The sequence below is a fragment of the Gossypium hirsutum genome, chromosome A13 (assembly GCF_007990345.1).
Source record: "Gossypium hirsutum isolate 1008001.06 chromosome A13, Gossypium_hirsutum_v2.1, whole genome shotgun sequence".
In the NCBI taxonomy this organism is placed as follows: domain Eukaryota; kingdom Viridiplantae; phylum Streptophyta; class Magnoliopsida; order Malvales; family Malvaceae; genus Gossypium; species Gossypium hirsutum.
The window spans coordinates 7,979,860-8,003,930 of NC_053436.1; the positions used below are offsets into that span (position 1 = coordinate 7,979,860).

At 33.9% G+C, this 24,071-nt stretch overlaps 1 non-coding gene across 1 annotated transcript; it reads left to right on the top strand.

Moving 5' to 3' along the window:
- The first annotated feature begins 571 nt into the window (after positions 1 to 571).
- Positions 572 to 678, top strand: LOC121213379 (small nucleolar RNA R71). The gene has a single exon (XR_005908760.1). It is a non-coding gene; the product is annotated as a small nucleolar RNA R71 (small nucleolar RNA).
- Positions 679 to 24,071: the final 23,393 nt, after the last annotated feature.

The following is a 24,071-nucleotide window of genomic DNA, read 5'->3' on the forward strand; positions in this document are numbered from 1 at the left end:
CTGATGCCGAGATGAATTTTGTTAGCATCTCCTTAAGGTTTGGCTTTTTCTCTTGTTGGTAGGGTGGTTGTTAGAAGCCTGGAGGTGGTGCTCTCTGATTCCCTTGGCCTCCCCATGAGAAATTTGGGTGGTTCCTCCAACCTGCATTGTAAGTATTACTATAAGGATTATTTTGAGATCGAGGATTATTACCCATGTAATTTAACTGTTCGTTCTCCACTTGTGACCATAGGGTGGGAAATCCGAATTGCTTAATCCACCTCCACTTGCTTCGCACTGTATTACTGGGTGAACCTGTGAAGAACTAAGAACACCATCAATTTTCTTATTCAAGAGTTCTACCTGATTAGAGAGCATGGTGACCGAATCAAAGTCATAAACGCTGGCTGGTTTCGTTGGCTTTGTCCTCATGACTTGCCACTGATAATTATTTAGTGACATCTCTTCTATAAATTCATAAGCATCTTCAGGTGTCTTATTATTGATGGTTCCACCAGTGGCTGCGTCAACCATTTGTTGAGTTGAAGGATTCAGGCCATTATGAAACATTTGAATCTATAGCCAGAGTGGTAACCCATGGCGAGGGCATCTTCTCAAGAGGTCCTTGTATCTTTCCCATGCATCGTAGAGTGTTTCTAAATCCATCTGCACAAAAGAAGAGATATCATTACGTAATTTAGTCGTTTTAGCTAGCGGAAAATATTTTAATAAAAACTTTTCAGTCATTTGTTCCCAAGTAGTGATTGACCCTCGTGGTAACGAATTCAACCACTGTTTAGCCTTATTCCTCAACCAAAAGGGAAACAACCGAAGACGAATGGCATCATCAGAAACACCATTGACTTTAAAAGTGTCGCAAAATTCTAAGAAATTTGCCAAGTGAGCATTGGGATCTTCGTCCTGCAAACCATCAAACTGAACAAATTGCTGTATCATTTGAATTGTGTTAGGTTTCAGTTCAAAAGTATTTGCAGCTATAGCAGGTCTAACTATGCTCGATTCAGTTCCTGTTAAAGAAGGTTTAGCATAATCATACATAGTGCGTGGAGTAAGATTCTGATTAGTAGCAATCGCAGGAGGTGGCAAATTCTTTTGGTTTTCAGCAATCTCCTCGGTTGTGGTAGAAGTATCATCCTCTTGCTCTTCCTCTGTGTATCGTAAACTTCGCCTTATTTCTCTTTGGTTTCTACGAACTATTCAATCGATCTCACTATCAAACAATAATGGTCCTGACGGGTTTCTTCTGGTCATAAACTAGAAAAAACCTGTCAGAAGAGAATAAATGAAGAATTAGAAAAGAAAAGAAAAATTTAAATTGCAATAAAAGTAAAATGGCTAAAGTAATAAAAATCCAGTGTTCCTAATATACTAGTTCCCCGGAAATGGCGCCAAAAACTTGATACGTGATATTCGTGACAGGTTTAAAGATTTATGAATGAATTGTTCTTGAGACTAACTTATTATCACGATGATGGCAAGTGTACCTATCGAACAGTAGTATAGCTTTAGCAAGACCGGATTGTCGAACCCAAAGGAACCAAGAGTACTAGTAATTACCTTCTTTTTATTATCTAGCCTAAAAATTAAGGGATTTGGTTATCTAAACTAATTACTAAACTAAGACTGCACAAAGAGAAGATTGGGAAAAATCTTTTGGGAAAACTCGATTGATTAAGACAATACCCAAGGAAAAATTCACTTAGACTTTACTTGTTATTTGCCTCTGAATCAGACGATTTATTCATTTAACTTGATCAGTAGAAATCCTTAAGTTATATTATTATCTCTCTCAAGACTAATAACTGTAACCCTAGGTTGATTAATTGAAATCTCTTTCTAATTAACACCTAGTGTTGCATTAACTCGATCTATGGATCCCCTTCTTAGGTTTCACCCTAATCTGGCAAAATCTTATCACCTTATCTCTAGGCATGCAATCAACTCCGATTAATTATGAAAAATTTACTCTTAGACAGGGTCTATTCCTCCTCTGAATAAGAACATTAACTTGAATCAATATCCTGGAATATTAAAACAAGAATTAAGAACACATAATTAAGAACAAGTCAAATATTTATCATACAATTCAGATAATAATAACAAGATTCGTCTTAGGTTTTATTCCCCTTAGGTATTTAGGGGGTTTAGTTCATAATTATAGAAGAAAACATCTCAAAAGCATAAAGATAACAAAATATAAGAAAACCCAAAACTCCTGAAGGAACTTGAAGGGAGATCTTCAGTCTTGGTGATGAATCCAGCTTCTGAGATGGATCATAAAACTCACTACATGTTTCATAATCCAAGTGTCAACTTATTGTTTTTTTATATAATTGTGTGGAATATGTTTTATGCTTGAATGATTATGTATATGTGTTATGAGAATGACCTTTTATACTAAATATGATTTAATACTATATGATGCTAGACCTAAGAATGCGGTACTTGTGAGTAAATGTCTGGTTGTGTTGCATGATGATATGTTTATGTTGTGGAAATTCTTGCATTCACTAAGCTTGTTAAAGCTCACCCCCTCATTTCAACATATGCAGATTACTGACGTCACAGTGTGGGCAGTGTGGTTTCCAAGTGAGTGATCCAAGAAAGTCTTGATATTCTTCGTAGGTGTTTAATTATTTTTATTTATTTTGGGGTAATAGGAAATGTGGTAGATTTGTTTTAGTTACATTGATTTTTGAATAATAGATTTGGTTTCTAAAAACATAGTGTTATTACTATTGCTTAGAACTATAGACATTGATGTTGGCATGACGATAACTGTTCAGACTAGTTTTTGGAACTTTGTACTATTAATTAAGTCGTATGAATAGTTATTTAACTTAGTACTTGATGCATGTAGTTTAGGTACTATTTGAGAAGTATTATTTTTTCCTATACTGTATTTTTAGCTCTAGTATCAGAGGTATCAATATTAGGCTTCAAAAATCGATACCTCTATGAATTAAAATGTACAGGAAATAGAATAGAGTTTTGGTATTGATACCTTTGCTCGAGTATCAATACTTGGGGAAGAAATATCCATACTTGGTTTGGTGGTATTGATAATTTTCGACAATTGGGTTTTAAATATAGAAAAAATATGCTCAATTGGTATCATTTTCCAAGTGGTATTGATACCACTTAAGGAAATTATCGATACTTGTATGTCAATAACGATACCTATATACATTTTTATGAAATTTTGTGAAATAGCCCTTAAGCATGATTCTGGCTGTATGTATGTTCGAATAATGAATGATTTGCATGTAACATTGTTAAAGTAACTATTGAGACGTATTAAAACTTGTTCATCTTAACAAAAGATGATCGATTTTCTTGATCAAGCTTTTTGTTTCATAAACATGAGACGGGATGGTGGTGTGGCATCCCGCACTTGGGCCGGGGGACCAGGTCGGGTATAGGGTGTTACAACATAATTGATTAAGAGTACCTAAGTAAGAATGTTTAATATGCCGTATGAGATATATGTCTTATAGATAGCCATAGAGACATGAATGCTTAAATTTATTATTATTCATTCGATTTATTTTGAAGCATGAAAGAAATTGTGTGCGGTGGGATGCTTAGGGATGACCTAAAGCATTGTTTGAATAGACAATTCTCAAATGACCATACATTAATGTTATGGATCCCTAGTCCTCTTATTTGAGTCTGGTAACTCCTTTATTATGAACTAACAAAATTGAAACTCAAAGACCACACATAAAACATGAACTCTCCCCTAACCTTGGTCCTTTAATACATTACAAAATAGATGTCAGGCCATAGATATTGAGGGTTTAGGTAGATGCATCATGGTGGTTTAAAAAAAAGCGAAAACAGAAGAAATAATGTTACACAATGATTATAGGTCGAGCAAAAATGTGCGAAAAAGAATAATAATCTAGAAAAAGTCAAAAGTAAAAATAAGTGGAAAAAGTATTGAACAAAAGCACTGTGACTAAGAAAAGAGTAAAAAGTCAAGTGACAAAACAAAGTCTCAAAAGTGAGAAAAATAAAGTAATTAGTGCACCAAAACGTGTTAAATCTGACCATAGTTGCTAGTATTATATTGTATTTTCCTGCATGGAAAGATAAGGTGGGTAAGAGAGGGAGACAAAAGGCGGTGAGCTGGGATAGGACACTAAGGGGGATGAGAGGGAACAATGTCATGTGCCTAACTATTTCTAGTTTTTGAACCATTTTGAGCTATATTTTTCTTTGAACTCATATCGTCCTAAACCTCAGAATGTTATAGGCCTAGTAGACCAATATGACTTAAGCGCTCTCTGTGGATAATCTTCTAGAATTGCTAACAAATTTATTTAATGGATGTTTTTTGATTTACATAATTGTGTTTGCTACATATCTATTTGAGTTATGTTAATGGTGATATTGTTAAACATTTGGTCATGGGAATTATTTCTAATTTGTTAGTAATGTAACTTTGTAACCTAATACTGGTTTACTTTAAAAAATTTCAAGGCATCGAACCATCAAGATTAAGTTATATGTGCGATAAGAATTGTTATACCTTTAATATTTGATAATTATGTTCTTAGTACTAGTAAAATCCAAGGGACATCTTATTTTTGCATGCTATGTGTCAAAACTTAGTTTTCTTGAGGCCAAGCAAAAAGTTATGTATGGGGGAGCTTAGGTGTGATGTTCTTATTTACATCCATCTTCACTAGCTTTCACTTGTTTAACGAAAGAAATTGAATCATTTTCGTATGAATATTTTTCCAATAAATGTGTTTTGGTTGCTTGAGGACAAGTAACAAGTTAAGCGTGGGGGTGTGATCTGCCATGAATTACACTATTATTTATACCCTTTTTATACATAACTTTAGCTTGTTTGATAGTTAAATCAAAGCATCTTAATATATAATTAGGTTTTCATACTTAAAGTAGTAATTTATGCTTTTTAGTAGTTTTTATTATATTTTATATATCTAAATAAGGTTACATGGTATTGTAGGTCCATTCAGGCACTAAAGATGCTTATTCGAGTCAAAACTGATACTTATGTCATGACACCAAGATATTGATGTGTCAACGTCGAAGACAGAAGCTAAAAACAAGTTCTAGAGCGAAACTGCCCTTGATGTCAGGACATAGCCCTTTTATGTCGTGATATTGGACTCTAATGTTACAACACTATAGGCTTGTGTTGCAACTAAGGCCCTGTATAGCCAAAAAATTCCTGAAGGATTTAATTACATTTTGGAAGGAATTTAGGTGTATTTATCCTAATCGAACTCCAAGGATAATTTAGGAACTTTAATATTCCAAGTTGAGCATATATAAAGGCCATTATAATTAGGTTAAACATACAATTTTAAGGTTTTCTTTCATTCCTAGTGTAACACCCCTAACCCGTATCTGTCGCCGGACTAGGGTTAAGAAGCATTACCAACCTGTATCCACCGCCGGACTAGGGTTAAGAGGCATTACCAAACATATCGAAACATTTCACTATCATTTCACAAACAGAAGTCATACATCATCATATTATAATCAAACATCAACAATAAGTCCCTTTTCTTAGGTCATCGAGACAATAAACATGCATTAGGAAGAGGTCAGGACTAAACTGAACACATACAAAATTTTTTCGAAACTTAACAATTTCTTTTCTAAGTTACTAAGGTCACACGCTTGTAGAAGTAGGCTGTGTGCCCCACATGGCTTTAGAAACGCCTGTGTGTCCAAACCGTGGCAAAACAGGGCATACATACTGACTTATCCACACGGCCACAAGACACGCTCGTGTGTCTAACTCGTGGTCAAAATTGAATTGGCCACACGATCTGGCACATGCCCGTGTGTGTGCAACTGTGTGGTGTGCTCAGGCTCATTTCGAAATGACCCTCGAACAATACGGCTGTAATATCCCGATTTAGGGCCTAATTGGAATAGTAGTTTTGTGACCACAAATCCGAGATATAAATAATTATTTTATGATTATTTTGAGGTCTATGATATGATTGCATGATTGTGTGAAAATTTCGTGCAGAAATTCTATGCATAAAGTGCTTAATTTGAAGTTAGGGACTAAATTGAATAAGTTGCAAAACTTGCATTCTAGAAGTTTCTAGTATGAAATTGCTTTGAAATATTAATTAGGAGGTATTAAATAGACCAATTTCAAATTTTATGGAAAAATATTGGACATGAATGGAATTTTTGGAAAGTTTAGTAGTAAGGGCATTTTGGTCATTTAGGGGTAAAATGAATTAAAATACAAAATTAAAAGCCAATTTTGCTCATCTTCTTCAACATGGACGTGTATACCAAGGGAGACTCCATGGCTAGGGTTTCCAAGCTTCCAATCTCGATTGTAAGTCCGTTCTAGCCTCGTTTTTAATGATTTTTACGTTTTTAGAGTCCCGATAACTTGATTTAGCTTATGCTAGCAATAATTCAACCTAGGGTTCATATTTGGAAAAATACCCATAGGTTAAATTTGTGTATTTTTGTGTTTTATTATAGAATATGAGGTTTTAAATTATGTTAGACAACTTGTGCTACTCGATTTTAAGTGAAAAAGAGCAAAATGGCTTAATCGGTAAAAATACCTAATAGTCATAAGTACATGTTAGAGTGAGAATTTGATGTTGCCATAGAAGGGAAAAATGATCAGCATGTCATAAAACATAAGAATATAGGATGAATTTTAATTTTCGAACCTTGGGGAAAAAGTGCAAATATGCAAAAGTTTAGGGGTCAAAATGAAAATTTTAAAAAATATGATTTTTGGACCCGTATGAATAGTGTGACTAATTATTAGGCTAAATGTGATATTATAGATGAAGGAAATCGAGATTCGGGCTTAAATCGGGAAAATACAAGGTTATGGACTAAAATGGTAAATTTATGTTTCTAGATCGAGGTAAGTTCGTATGATAATAATAATGCAATGTTATGTTTGAATTATATTTCTTACTATTATTGCGTATATTGTATGATTTAATATATTGGAAAAGTTGATGGAATGGTGTTTATGATGTAGAAATATGACATGAAAGAATGTTACATGAAATGCAATAAAATGATGATACATGACAAGTGATATATGAAATATGTGATATATGTTATGTAAATTCTTAAAAGCTGATTTGATATTTGAGTTGTGTCTTATTATACTATGAATGAAAAATTGGTACTATGGATAGTGAGATCGACACTTCGAGTAAGTTCGTACATAAATAATCTATCGATTCTTTTTATGTTATTATATTTTGATATCATATGAAATATGGTTGCCTATCAAATGGTTATTTGATGTAAGTTATGAATTTAAATTGATTACGGACAATTTAGTAAAATTTTGAAAAGTGAGGAATTTCCCGGTTGAACCTTTGGAACAGAAACGATACAAATGAACTATTGTGAGGTCACGTGTGTAGTACTAAGTGCAGGCTACTACGTGTACTGGATAATTGGTCGCATGTGTATTACTAAGTGCAAGCTACTATGCGTACCCGAAAACTATGATCACGTGTGTAGTACTAAGTGCAGGCTATTACGTGTACCGAATAATTGGTCGCATGTGTAGTACTAAGTGCAGGCTACTATGCGTACCCGAAAACTGTGATCACGTGTGTAGTACTATGTGCAGGCTACTACGTGTACCAAATTATTGGTCGCATGTGTAGTACTAAGTGTAGGCTACTATGCGTACCAGATAGCTTCGGCTACAAGTGTGGAAATGGGAAAATGTGCAGGCAATTGTGTATCTATTATTATTCCGATGAGTTCAACGGGAAATCGATTAAATGAAAATACATGTAAAAGTGATTATGTGATGAACAAGTGCAAGTATATGTTTATTTGAATTTATGAGCAATATGCTCAATATTTGAGCGAACCTCGGTAAAATGGAATGGATTCAGTGAATTGTGTAAAAGTGAACTTTAGTAGAAAAACAGTGTTGAACAGCAGTAGTGCATGATTTTGAAAATTTACCAAAAATTGTGTAAGTTGAATTAAATTTTAAAAAAATTATGGAATTAAATATTAATGTGTATATTTTCATATAAAAGAAACAGGGTGAGCAAAAGAGTTATATATTATGTGATATTATAATTTTTGTGAGACAGTGTCAGAATAAATTCGAGATCCCCTATTCTAATTTTATAAATTCACCATAAATTGTACAAAACTTTTTGAGAGTCATACCTTACATGCATGGCTTCCTTATTGAATCTAATTTTAAGGGAAACAAACGGCATGGTCGTTGGAATTCTGTATAGGGAGAAATTCGGTTCGTAGTGTACAGGGGTCAGAGTAGTCATACCCTAAAATAGGGGAGACTTTAACTAATAAACTGTACTAAATGGCCCAACCAAAAATTCTAGGAAAAACTTAGTAATTAGACATATGAGTTTACTTTCATAGAAAATTTACGAAATTGGATTTAAAGTTTTTTAACTTGAGATATGATTTTTTTTAACACCGGGACTCCAGAAAATAGCCTGTCCTGAATATGTGTAATTGTACAATTATAGTGTTTTATCTTGAAAAGCATGGTAGTAATTGCTTATTATTTTCATATGAACTTACTAAGCGTAAAGCTTACCCATCCTCTCCATTTCTTTTGTATTGGCAGGTCGGCTCGGGGTTGGAGATCGTTGGAGGCAAAATCACACTATCAAACTATCATTTTTGGGAAAATTAATTCAAATATTAGAAATATCAAGTGAGTGGCATGTATAGGAAGTTGGTTTGTGATATGTATTTTTATTATGATTTTGACCATACGTATCAGTCTGCATTGAGTTATCATATAAAATCATGAGATGTGGTACTTATCCATTATGGTTTATAAGTTTAATTAATCGTGCCATGTCCTATGTTTTGATGTGATGATATTGTTAGCTTTGTTTGTTATGCATGTGTTCGAAAAGTTTTGAATTAAATGAAATTTTATGGCCCGGTTTTCGTCTATGTGTATTGTTAAGTCTGGTAATGCCTCGTACTCTATTCCGGCCTTGGATACAGGTAAGGGGTGTTACAACGGCAGAGACACACGCCCGTGTTCTTCCCCGTGAGGGCAAAAATAGGCCATTTACAAGGCCATTATGCCACCCATTTAGGTCCTCCCTACAAGTCCAAAGTCAAGCATCATAAATGCAACATTTTCAGCCAAATCCAGCTCCAAACATGTATCAATTAATCTAAAATATCATCAACCAATTTCATGTTTATTCGCTATACCAAACAAATTAAAATTATATGTCAAACATTACCAAATTCTCAATTATGAACATACCAAAATGACCATTTCACTTGGCCATATACATATCTCAAAACATATCACATTATTTAACTCAAAATACAAGCCGAATTATTATTCAACCAACACATGTAACCAAGACACGATACACACATACCATAAAACATGCTTCCCAAAATGTGTTTAAACCATGCCTGAATATACACAAAAATTAACCTCATGAATGAGCCATTTTTGCATGGCTACATATATATACAAATCAGAAGGAACCATATCGAAACTAGCCTATACATGCCAAACTAGCCTATACATGCCACATTACCAAAACTCACAGCTTTTATTTACCGAAGTGATAACCGGATAGTGTGATGACGTCTCCAACAACTTCCAACTCGAGTAAGTCTCTGAAACTCTATAGACATAGGAAAAACACACAAAGTAAGCTTTGAAAGCTTAGTAAGCCATAAGCAAATTAATCATTTCAATGATATTTATAAACCAATAACACTAAACCGAAATTAACAAATCTCAATCACATATAACTTTATTGTACTCGTAAATTCATATAACACATTAAATAATTCACCTAACTTATTTATCAATGAACGTACAACCATGCTTTCAAATTTGATTAACAACCGTTAGCTCATCCATATAATCAAACTCATACATATATATTTCATTGCCAACCAAACCATGGTCATTTATTATAAATCATTCATAAAGTTATATCAACTTCTTTATAAAAACTTCCAAAATTGAACATCCATAATTTCCTTATTCATATAAACCAAATTCGCATACATGAATCATATAACCAACTCAACCATTTTAATTTCATTATCTGTTCCAGTTTTTGATCCAAGCAATCATACATCAAAGCCATATTTCATGTTTCGTAAATCTCATATCCGAAACATAAGACCACAATTTCATATAAAGAGTATGTATAACACATAATATAACTCACCCTTATTCAAATCCATATCTTACCTTCATTCTACATCATTAAACTTCTAATTAGCATTAATAATGCTATTCAATCCAACTTATTTCATCATTCATTTACATAGTTTTTTTAATTTTTTTATCTACTTCATACTTAACATCATCAACCACATAGGTTTTGTACATACATGTACCATTACGTTCTTATCTATCACATTTATCACTTCAATGCTCAAAGCACTAATTCATTCGATCATCCTTGAACCTTCAACGAACTCGCACACTTAGTGCCATTACATTAAACCAAACTTATATAGGTATCGCACACATAGTGCCATTTATCCAGTCAATGTTGTTATAATCTCGCACACTCAGTGCCATTTTAATAGCCATAGCTATTTCATTTATCGTACACTTAGTGCTTCAAATTCAATTCACATTTTACATATTTCAACTTCACAATCATATTTCTTTACAAATCAATTCAGCACATATAATGCACACACATTTCAATTTAACAACATTTATTTTCTTATGAACTTACCTCGTACTAACATGAACAGACAAGAACGACTATTCGATAATTTTTTACTTTCCCTAATCCAAATTGGATTTTCTAATTTCTTGATCTAATTCAATAAAAATTGAACTTCTTTAATCATATATTCAATCAAATTTATCTAGAAACATATAAATGGGAAATTTTCACTTTAGCACCTAACATTTTACATTTTTTACAATTTAGTCCCTATTTCACAAAACATAAAATATTCAAAATTTGACCACACCCATGCTTAGCCAAATTTTACTCTATCATATATCTGCCCATATTTTCACTTTATTCATACATTTAACCACATAATTTCATAATTTTACAAATTAGTCCATAATTTGCATTTTTACTCAAAATCACTTTGTAAAATATGTCAAACTATCATCTAACTTCCATATTTCATCATTAATCATCAAAAGTCAGGAATATTCATCAATGGAATCTCATAAAATCTATAACAATTTTGAAAACAGAGATACGGGCTAGCTAGATTAAGCTGCAACGAGCTTCAAAACATAGAAATTATTAAAAACCAAGCAAAAATGACTCACCAAATAAAGTACAAAACTTGGCAGAATATTGAAGCTTTCATGGCTATTCATCTTTCTCATTTTTAGTGGAAGACGATGAATAGAAAGATGAAATTTGGTTTTATTTTATTTATTATCATTATTTACCTTTTTACTAAATTAACCTTTAAAATTAATCAAATTTACGCAAATGCCAAACCAAATATCATCCAATAACTCACAATTGGGTTAATTATCACATAAGGACCTTTAATTTAATGTTATATTTCTATTTGTCACTTTTAGGTAATAGAACACAACTTTTACGCTTTACGCGATTTAGTCCTTTTTACCAAATTAACCACTCAAACGGTAAAATTTCTTTACGAAATTTTCACACGAACATTCTATCATACTATAAACATTAATAAAATAATAAAATAATTGTTTTGACCTCAGATTGTGGTCCCAAAACCACTATTCCAACTAGGGTCTAAACCGGGTTGTTACACCTAGCTTTTTCTTAGGTTATTTTATGTTCTTATAAAGAGAATATCCTATTCCGACGTGAGACTTCCACGGTGGGAGAATGTTACGAAACCACACTTTCATCGATAAATCCATGAGCATCTCTTTTCCTTATTATCTTCTTTATATTTCTTTCTTTCATCGATAAAACCTTAACCCCAAACTGGTCTAGACTATGAAGCCGAAAGATAAGTAATTCTTGTTGACTTGATATTCTAGTGGAAGATCGGAAGATCCTGCTAAGTTATCGACTAGTTGATTGATTAGAACTCTACATCAATAAGTAATTAGGTAAAACAATTGAATCTAGGCTAAAAGGAACTCCCATAGTCAAAACAAGGAATGGGAAAAGCCGATACAAGAATTTAGGAGTAGGTTTAGGTTTAGTTTAATTTATTTAGGTTATTATTATTATCACCATCTTGCTTCTTGATCAACACTACTAATGAATTTTTAACACCCTAAAACCTAGCCCAAAAGTTTCGATCAGATTCCGATGGTCACATTTTATGTCTGAATTTTGTAAGCAAAACATAGTAGTAATTTGTAAAAACTGAAGCTTCGACCATAGACAATCATTAATTTAATTTGAAACCAAAACTCATTACTTTACGAGTCTAGAATCAAAACTCATACCATAGTCCTTATAAAAATTATTGCAAACCCAACTAAAAGCATATTACCAAACTTCATAAATATTTATTTAAAAATGCAAACTAAAACAAAAACTTTAGAGACCTTTGTTTTGCTAATTCCAGTACCTATCCTCGCAGATTGCTTGAAAGAGAAAAATCTAAGGGAGTAAGCTAGAAAAATTAGTGTGAGTCTGAAACAAATGCAAGTAGGTAGTGACAGGACAATAAAAAAATCAAAGCTAATTAATAGTACAAACTTTCAATAGCAAAATTTCAAAACACAATCAAATAACATATCAGAGTAATGCGTAGCATCAATTATAAAATAGCAAAATCAGTATGAAAAATGTTTAGATCATCATGTACAGACGTTTACATATACCAAAGTTTTCATAGCATAAACATATTTCAAATCTTTACGAATATCAGAACTACACTTTATGAATATTTATTAATAAATTAATCTAATAGTATTACGGCAATCGTAACCATAGTCAGTGCTCCAAACATATCTATAGAGGCCGAAACATGTAAGAAATCAACCAAGGATTAGAACGAATCAATTTCCAAAAATAGTGCCAAAACTGCAAAAATATGACCACACGACTGTGTGGGAAGGTTCAGACCGTGAGACCAAGTTACACGACCGTGTGGCTGAGGGACACACCTGTGTGGTTGAGGGACATGCCCGTGTGATAGGGGTACACGAGTGTGTGGGTAGACTGTGGAGCTCTTTGACCTCGTGTAAAAAAAATACACAATTAAGAAATAGGAGAGACGCGGTCGTGTGGCTAAATGACACTTCAGTGTGAATGAGGCACATGACTGTGTGCCTAAATGAAACACTTGTGTAGAATCGATAACTTTCCCTAACAGCAATCACATGACCATGTGGCTAGCCTTTGCGACACACCCCAGGCCATGTGACTGAAAAACTTACCAAATTTTTAAGCGGCACAAGTCCATGTGGCTGCTTTGTTGTTGATAAACCACCCTTAAATCGGCTATAAGTGATGAAAATCAACACCAAATCGACCCTCAATTACATAAGTGCAAGAAACACACCTGATAGATGTTGCAAGCCACTAAGAATCGACGCCTTCACCTTTAGTCCATCAACACTCACCCGATTCAATGTCTTATTAAGCGAAGGATAATAGCACAACAAAACTTGCAGGGCAGTAGTTAACAATGATATTGAAACTAAGAAGGACAAATTAAAAAAGAACAAGAGAAAAGAGAAAGCCAAAAATCAAAATCTGAAAATTTAGAGAAAGAGAAACTAAACTAATGTGAGATGGAAAATGGAGAGAAAATTTAAGGACTTTCTAATTTCAGAAACTAAAATAAAATAAAGTTAAATAATTAAAAATAATATTTAACAAAAGACCAATAAGAAATTTTTTTTCGAAGTTGAAGCCAAAACTGAAACAAAATACAGTAAAATTAATTCAAACTTAGTGCACACAAGGATTCGAACACAAGACCAAACAGTAATTTGAAGCCTTACCACTAAACCAGCAGGCTCATTCTTGTCTTTAAAATGGAGAAACTCACATAAAGGTCCATCCAAATGATTGACCCTAACCCAACAAACCTTAATTCTTCTAACCCTAATTTCAGGGGAGTTACAACTCACCTCTCCTTAAAGAAATTTCGTCCTTGAAATTTCCCACTACCTAATAGTTGCTAACTCGCACAATTTGCTACCACGCTTCCACTGGGAACTTTAATGTCAAACGCACTATCAAAAAAATACCTAACCTTACAATTATGGATCTTACATACTAACATACGAACACCACACTAACAATAAAAAAAACAACCATATCCAAAGTAGTACAACACACAAAAAAAGTATCATATATCAATAGATGTCTCGACGTTGGTTCCAGCTCCCCGATTTTGAGTCTTTTACAGGGCTTGCCTCTGAATAGGTGGTCGGCGAGGACAATCCTTAATTCAATACTCTATGGACGAACACCTAAAACACACTCCAAACGTTTTTCGACACTCACCCAAATTGCGCTTACTACAAAACCCACATATAGGAAAATTTGAACCACTACGAAAACAACTCACATTACTTTTCTAAAATCTGGCTCGCTTTCTAGAACGTGGCTCCAACCTTGAAGAACTAGGAGATCTCTTATTTTGAGCTTTACCATGACCATTACACTCACACTCAGCTCACTTAATTTCATTAATCTCCTTAGTCCTCTCCAACATGGTCTCGAAGATCCTCTCTATAACTCCCAACACAGATTGGGTCAATTTGTCAATGCCAGCCTCATAATTACTGCCACAAGTGGCTGTTATAGCCACGGCTACTACCGGACTCATATGGAGTCCTACTAGGCTGATATTCTCTATTTTGTTGACCATCAGATCCCATAGCAGCTCTTGAGTCTAAATTATTAAAGTCTCTACAATTACACAACAAAAAATTTAAAGATAAATATCTAAACCCTTATAATCCTAATCTTACAGTTTCAAAGTTTCCTATGGACCAGCACTGGAGTCTCAGGCACTTTGTTTGATAAACATAACTTCAAAAAACTGTGGTATGTTTTTATTGAAAACCCTTTTAAATTCATGCATGGAGACACATTAAAAAAAAACAGGCTGAGTTTTTACAAAACTGACTCTAATACCACTAAATGTAACACCCCAAAACACGACCTAGAAGTTTTGACCAGATTTCGGAGGTCACATTTTATGTACTAATTTTGTAACTAAAACAAAGAAGTAATTTGTAAAAACTGAAACTTCAAACCAAAATTCACAAGTAAACTCTGGGAGTTTCAGCTTGAATGAAAACCATAGACAATCATTAAAACCCATGCATGGAATCATAAATTTAGTTTGAAACCAAAACCTGCTACTTTACAAGTCAAGAATCAAAACTCATACTATAGACCTTACAAAAATTATTACAAACCCAACTGAAAACATATTATAGAATTTTATAAATATTTATTTAAAAATGCAAATTGAAAGAGGAACTTTAGAGACCTTTGTTTTGCTGAGTCTGACACCTATCTTCGCGGATGACTTGAAAGGGAAAAAACCTAAACGAGTGAGCTCTGAAATATCAGTGTGAGTCTAAAATAACTACAAGTAGTGTAACACCCCTAACCTGTAATCATTGTCAAAATAGGTTAAGAGGCATTACCTGACTTATAACTCAGTTTAGAACGATAATTGATCAAATAACATTACAATTCAGTAAATATCATTCATTCACATTCGTTATATAATTAAATCAATCAAACAAAGCCTTAATCATGCATTTGGGACTAAATTGATAACATATAAAAATATTAGAAACTTATAAAATTTTCAATGTTTCAAATATCACACGCCCGTGTGAACAGGCCGTGTGCTTCACACGGCATTAAACACGCCTGCCTGTCTAAGTCGTGGCAAAACAGGACATACATACTGACTTGTCAACACGGCCACAAGACACGCCCATGTACCAGGCTGTGTGAAAATTAGGGAGGCTACTGACTTGGGTCACACGGCAGACCTCACACCCATGTGCCAGCCCGTGTGCCACACACGACCAATAGACACGCCCGTGTGTCTAGGCTGTGTCAAATCTGTAGGGTATACTGACTTTAATTCGTGGGGTACCCCAGGGGATACACGACCATGTAACATGACCGTGTGTCACACATAGTTGAGACACATGCCAGTGTCTCTGCCCGTGTGGACAAAAATAGGCCATTTGGAAAGCCAAATTTTCCACCCTAAAACATAAGCATTTACATTCATATTTGACCACATTTATGCAACTCAATTGGAAACCAAATTAACCAATTCAATACACATTATAAGCCATATCCAAACATGCCATTTACATATTCAAATATTTATTTATCCACATATACAATTCATTCATCTAACATCTATATATGAAGAATTCATTTACAAAATTTCATTCAAATATTACCATACCAAAACATACCATCATTAGGTACATATTGCAATCAAAACATGATACCAAAATAAAAGTAAGCCAAATCACATGTCTTAACTTATATACAAATTCATTCTCAAATCATGATACCAAAACATAACTTGTAATATCTCGAATTAGGGCCTAATCAGAATAGTGGTTTCGTGACCACAAATATGAGATAGAAATAATTATTTTATAATTATTTTGAGGTTTATGATATGAGTGCATGATTGTGTAAAAATTTCGTGACGAAATTCTATGCATAAAGTGCTTAAGTTGAGATTAGGGACTAAATCGAATAATTTGCAAAACTTGTATTTTAGAAGTTTTTAGTGTGAAATTACTTTGGAATATTAATGAAAAGGTATTAAATGGAAATTTTACCAATTTCAAAAATGTTGGACAAAAATGGGCTTGTACATGAAAATTTTCAAAGAAAGGTATTAAGGGTATTTTAGTCATTTTGTAATTAAAATTAATTAAAAGAGAAATTAAGGCCAAAATGTGTTCATCTTCATCAAGCCTTGGCCAAACCTTACCTCTCTCCATATCTAGGGTTTCTTCAACTTCCAAGCTTCATAGTAAGTGATTTCAAGCCCCGTTTTTAATGATTTTTATGTTTTTGGAATCCCGGTAGCTCGATTTAGCTTATGCTAGCAATAAGTCAACCTAGGGTTCATATTTGGAAAAATACCCATAGGTGAAATTTGTGTATTTTGGTGTTTTATGATAGAATATGTGGTTTTAAATTATGTTAGACAACTTGTGCTACTCGGTTTTAAGTGAAAATGAGTAAAAGGACTTAATCAGTAAAAATACCTAATATTCATAAGTACATGTTAGAGTGTGAATTTGATGTTTCCATAGAAGGGAAAAATGTTCAACATATCATAAAGCATAAGAAAATAGGATGAGGTTTAATTTACGAGCCTTGGGGCAAAAGTGCAAATATGTGGAAGTTTAGGGGCAAAACGATAATTTTGTCAAAGTTCATACTAGGGGCTGTTTTGATGAATGTATATATTAAATAAATTGAATTGGTATTATAGATCAAGAGAAACAAGATTCAAGTCGTGATCGAGGGAAAAACAAAGTTTACGAGGAATAGGCTCGAATGTGTAAATAAGGTAACATAATTTTTATTTTAAGTGATTCAATGATATTTATATGGCATTATACTTATTATCATGAAATGTTATGCTTTGTGAATTAGTATTTGGTAATATGCAAATTGTGTGAACAACTTGATAAGTATGAGATGCTAGCAATTATCGGTTTCATCGAAGAAGATGATTAAAATGTGTAATTGAGAAGAATCCCGTTTGAACCTTGGGAATAGATTAGGGGAAAGTGACATGTCACTGGGATATTTGAGTTCCGAACTCGTTGAGTTGAGTCTGAGTTCGTGAGATGTAACTAGGCATCCGAGCTCGTTGAGTTGAGTCTGAGTTCACTTATTGATGCGAACGCCCGAGCTCGTTGAGTTGAGTCCGAGTTCATTTATGGCCTGGTTACATGGTAGCTTGGCTACATAGATTTGAAAAGCTATTGAGCTTGTTCAGTTATGAGTATAGCACTTACGTGCACACTATCCGCGTATCCGAAATTATATTCCAATGTGTTCAACGGGAGAATTGTAAGAGAATATGGAGAATACTTAAAACGAAAGTGATTCGATGATGAATGTGTTGAAGAAGTGAAAATGGACAGGTATGAGTTTAATCCTTGGTTGAGAACTTGGTGAGACAAAATTGTGGTAAGATAGTAAGTATTCTTATGTTATGAGTGTCTTAATGATGTTTATGTTGGATTGCATGATCATGTTACTTATTATTTGCATGTGAACTTACTAAGAATTTATGCTTACTCCCTCCTTTTCATTCAATGTAGTCTTGACAAGCCGGCTTGAGAATCGGGATAGGTCGAAGACTCTTTCACACTATCCAATGACCCAAATTGGTAAAATGGCTTGTATATTTTAAGAGTGGCATGTATAGCAATATACTCACTTTGTATAAATGATCTTAAGATATGGTTATGATTTGGTAAGAAAAGAGTATGTAAATGATTAGATATTGGAATGGCTAATCAAGTTTATATATAATAACATGTATGCTTTATGTCTTAACTAAACCATGAAAATCCTTGAAAAGGTAAAATTGGTCACAAAACAGAATCAGACAGCAGCATGATGTGAATTTGAAAAATCACTAAAAATAGTAGAAATGGAACTAAATGATAAATGATTGATGACATCGAATCATAATAAGTCTATTTTCATATGGATGGAACGAAACAAGTATATGAGTTATATTTCATGAGATATTTAAGTTTTGGTGGAACAGGGTCAGAGTGGTCTCTGAATCCCCTGTTCTGAATTTAAAAATTTACCATAAATTATAACAAAATAATTATAAGTCATTATTTATATGTATGGATTCCTTATTTAGTCTAGTTTTAATAGAAACAAACGGCATAATGATTGAAACTCTTTACAGAGAGATATCTGATTCGTAATACATAGGGGTCAGAGCAGTCGAACCCTGAAACAGGGGAGATTTTAACTAATAAACTGTACTAATTGGCCTAACAAAAAATTATAGAAAACAATTAGTAGATATATATATGAGTCTAGTTTTAGGAAAGATTTACGGATCTTAATTTCGAGTTTCAGAACTCGAGATATGAATTTTTAAGCGACTGTGATGCAGTTAGTCAGCTTGTTTGAAAATTTTTAAAATAAATTATTTGAGCTGTTTAATCAATGAATTAAGTTTAGTAACACCTCAAACTCGACTCTGGCGACGATTTCGGGCCTGAGGGCATTACATTTAGTGGTATCAGAGCAAGTTTAGTCGGTTCTTAGACTAACGTGTTGTATGTACGGGTTTTGCTATACATGCCATATACATATATTGTGATAGTGTGATGACTTTTGACCTTGTAAAGTTTTTTTTGTAGTAGATGGATCCCGATCTAGCTGTGACTGATGATGTAGAGAGTAATGCACCAGCTCCGCCTAAAGGGGCGGTGCCAACTGAAAACCCACCTCCTACTGTTGATCAAGGAGGAGGAGAAGGGGCTCAGGAAGCCTTTCTCCAGATGATGAGTGCATGGTATACTGAGTTCGTTCGTACGAACCCGAATGCACAACCTCCCCCACCTCCCCTGATTCCTCAACCTGTACCCCCGATGCCTCAAGGTGTAGATCTGATGAAATTTCACAGAACTCCAGTTGACAGAATCCATAAGCAAGGGGCTGAAGAATTCAGGGCAAATGTTGATGATGATGCCGAGAAAACAGAGTTTTGGCTTGAGAATTCTATTCGGGTATTTGATGAATTGTCTTGTACACCTGAGGAATGCTTGAAATGTGCTATATCATTGTTGAGGGATTTAGCCTATCATTGGTGGAAGACATTGATTTCAGTAGTACCGAAAGAGAAAGTAACTTGGGAGTTCTTTCAAGAAGAATTTCGGAAGAAATACACCAGTGAAAGATTTGTTAATCAAAAGCATGAAGAGTTTCTTGAATTGAAGCAGGGGAACATGACAGTTACTGAATACAAAAGAGAGTTCATCAAGGAGTAAGTATGCTAGAGAATATGTTCCTACAGAGGCTAAAATGAGTAGACGATTTGAAGACGGACTCAATGAAGATATCAAAGTATTTGTTGGAATTCTTGAATTAAAAGAAATGGTAGTACTTGTTGGTCGGGCTTGCAAGGCTGAAGAACTACTTAAAGAGAAGAAAAAAGTAGAGGCTGAGACTAGAAGTTGGAATAAAAGATCGACGAGCAGTTCATTCTCACAGCAATCTAGAATGTAACACCCCGTACCCGAGTCCGTCGCCGGAGTCGGACACGAGGGGTTTGCAGACTTAAATCACTTCTTTGCAGTCCAATTTAAAAATTTCCAGGCAGTTGGCTAACTGTGTCACTGTCACCTTAAAAATCATATCTTGAGTTCTAGAACTCAAAAATCAGTTTCGTAATTTTTTCCTGAAACTGGACTCATATGTCCATCTACATATTTTTTTCTAGAATTTTTGGTCGGGCCAATTAGTACAGTTTATTAGTTAAAGTCTCCCCTGTTACAGGGTGCGACTACACTGACCTTCATGCATTACGATTTGGATATCTCCCTGTACAGGGCTTCAATGCTGATGCCGTTTGTTTCTATAGAAACTAGACTCAAAGAGGAATCTATAAATATATGGCATGACTCCTAATTATCTCTGGTTAATTTATAATGAATTTACAAAGTCGGAACAGGGAATCCAGAAACCGTTCTGGCCCTGTCTCACGAAAACCTAATTATCTCTTAACATACCACTCATATGACCGTTTCGTTTCTTCCATATGAAATTGGATTCATAAAGGTTCATTTAAATAATTTATTCATTATTTAATTCTATTCCTACTATTTTTAGTGATTTTCCAAATCTACATCACTGCTGCTGTCAGCATCTGCCTTTAAGGTAGACTTTACCTATTTCATAGTTTCCATGATTCAACTAGCCCTTTTAGCATAAATAGCACAAATTATGATAGTGATTAACCATTCCCATGGCCAATCCTTGTTAAGCATATCCACACCTCTCAATAACCATATCCATACCAAATGATTATAACATTATGCTCAAACATACATAAGCCATTTTCGCATGGCTATCCAAAATTATACAAATCCAAAGGGTCCATGACCCACTACAAAAGGGTAGTCCTATACATGCCATTTTCAGAGTTCAACCAAAAGTGTACCAAAAGGGCTTTGATAGTGTGGGCGACTTCGACTTCAATAATCCCGAGTCCGATAGCTGACGAACCAAAATCTATAAAACAGAGATTCAAAGAACAGAGTAAGCATTTAATGCTTAGTAAGTTTTAAGCAAGACAAAGTGTTCTCAATCACTATTATTGGTCATTCATTTCAACTGTTCGATGAAGTTAATCTAGAGCTTCATCTCGATCTATAATATCATTAAACGCAACACTTGGCTGCCACATATATACTTTCGAATAATAATGACCTAGATGGTCAAATATTTCCAAAGCACATTCTCACATTTGGAGTTATAATATTAATCACATTTACCTACCTCTTTGATACTGATAATTCACCTCGAAATCACTCCACCGATGAGTAAGTAATACGTACCTGAACATCTTGAATACATAATACTTATTTGATGGTAACTTAATGCAGATACTCAATATCAAAGTCTTACTTGAATCCTAGCATTTAGCCGTCGGGTCTTTAAAGCTCGGATATAGTACGAGCACGAAGCCTACGGACATTAATCAGGATAATACTCTCGCATAAAGCCTGCGGGGTTTTAACCCGGATATAGTACTGACACAATCGCCCTTCGGGACTTATCACATTTATACACTTTCACATCCATCACGTTGGCCACTCGGCTCTGTCACATATATACACTTTCACATTCATCACATCGGCCATTAGGCCTCATCACATATATACACTTTCACATTCATCACATCGGCCATTAGGCCTTATCACATATATATACATTCACATCGCAATTATCCAAATATACTTCACATATCACATATACTATCATGTATACACATTGTCTTGGCCGAATCTACATTAATCATTTCCCAATGAATAATTCAATTTCACGCCATACTATCATTTCATATTCGAATACTCATAAACTTACAATTTCACAAATTTTAATATCAAAGATCCATCTAACACTCATGTATCGTTTTACAATATCACGATTTAGAATTCACGTATGGGTTTAATCAATAGCTTATGAGTAACTAAAACAAGTTTTATCCATGTTTACAACAAAATCACATATTCACTACGAGCTGTTTTCCTGAGCAGTAGTCACTAAATTATTTATAACTGGAGCTACAAAACTCCAAATCACTTGCCGTTAATTTTCCCTGAATATAGACTCGTATATCTTCCATCCATAAAATTTTCAGAATTTTAGGTTTGGCCAATCAATACCAGATTTTTCTTAAAGTTTCCCCTGTTTCACTGTTTGACTAATGTGACCACTCTTCACTACGAATCAAATTTCTCATTTTACAGAATTCAAAATGTGTTGTATTTGATTTCATTTGAAACTAGACTCATTAAGGAGTCTAAGCATATAAATTTTATCTTATAACCATTTTTTTACAATTTATAATGATTTTCTAAAAACAGAACAGGGGATTTCGGAGTCATTCTGACACCGTCTCACACAACTTTAAATATCTCTTCATAGGAAATTTGTTTGCTCACAAGGTCTCTTTTATAAGAAACTAGACTAATTAAGCCTTGATTACATATTTTATTCAGCCTATAATTCCACACCAACAATTTATAGTGATTTTCTAAAATCACGTTACTGCTGCTGTCCAAAGCAAATTATTACAATTTGCTCTTAACTTTCTAAGTCCAAACACATATGAACTTACCATTTGAGTTTAAGACATATCATGGCCACATCATATCTTATTAAATCAACTCATTATGTCCTATTATGATTGAATTTACTCAACGTTTAATCACTTAAAACTTACCTCGGAAGTGGTCGACGATTAGATGTCCACGGCTATTCGTTTACTTTCTCTTTTCCCCTATCCGACTTTGATCCTCTTTGCTCTTAAGCTTAAGTAAAACAATAGATTTGCTTAAGTACTTAACTAATATTATTCACTTAACAATCTCATTTGGCAATCACATATCATTTAATCTTTGATTGACCAATTTAACACATACCAAAATCCAATCATACATCTAACCTTTATCTCAATACCAAACCGAGTTATAAGATCATACATTATACTAAGCATATTATTAAACATACCTATTCAATTTAGCTAATTTCATAGCCAATTAATCACCTTACCCCACATTACTCAATGCCGAGTATTAACCCAACATCACAAGCATAATCACCATGAAACTTACCTTAATACACATTTTATCTCATTGCCGAATACATATATATATATCATCAAACAAATCAACTAGTTTAGCATTCAAATTCTTCTAACCATTCCTCAATCATTTACTCAATGAACAACAATCCAAGCACATCAAAGCATAGTCGAATGTATCATTCTTCTTAAATTCAAAAATAAATGCATGGGCTAACTTCAAAATCTATTTAACAACTCAACTTTATAAACACATATTCGGCTAGGAAGAAAGATTGATAATTTAACAACCTTAGCTTAACATATAATTTGTTGTGACACATCTTTAAGCATTCTTTTATTCCATCAACTCAATAACTAAACTCATATTCGGCAATGGCCTCCAATATAGTGACCGATTCTTCTCAACTAGCACCTAGTGTACACACATGATCATTTGTTTGATTCAAGCACCTATCCACCAAAAATTCATCCAAATTAACAAGAACAACAACCACATTCTTTGTTATCTACCATGACCGAAACCCATATTCATTCACCAAATATCAAAAATTTATCATCAATTTGACATATAAGGACATAACCAAATGTTTCTTGCAACACAAACTCAAAAATTAACACACGGGTCATGTTATGAGCACCAAAACAAACTCAACTTCACAAAAATTCCAAAAGAATCACATGATATCATACCTTAATTCCCCCCACACAAGATGGCCGAATGCCTTAGGTGTGCTTTCTTCCATTTCTTGGTTAGTTTCGGCTTGAGAGAGGTAGGA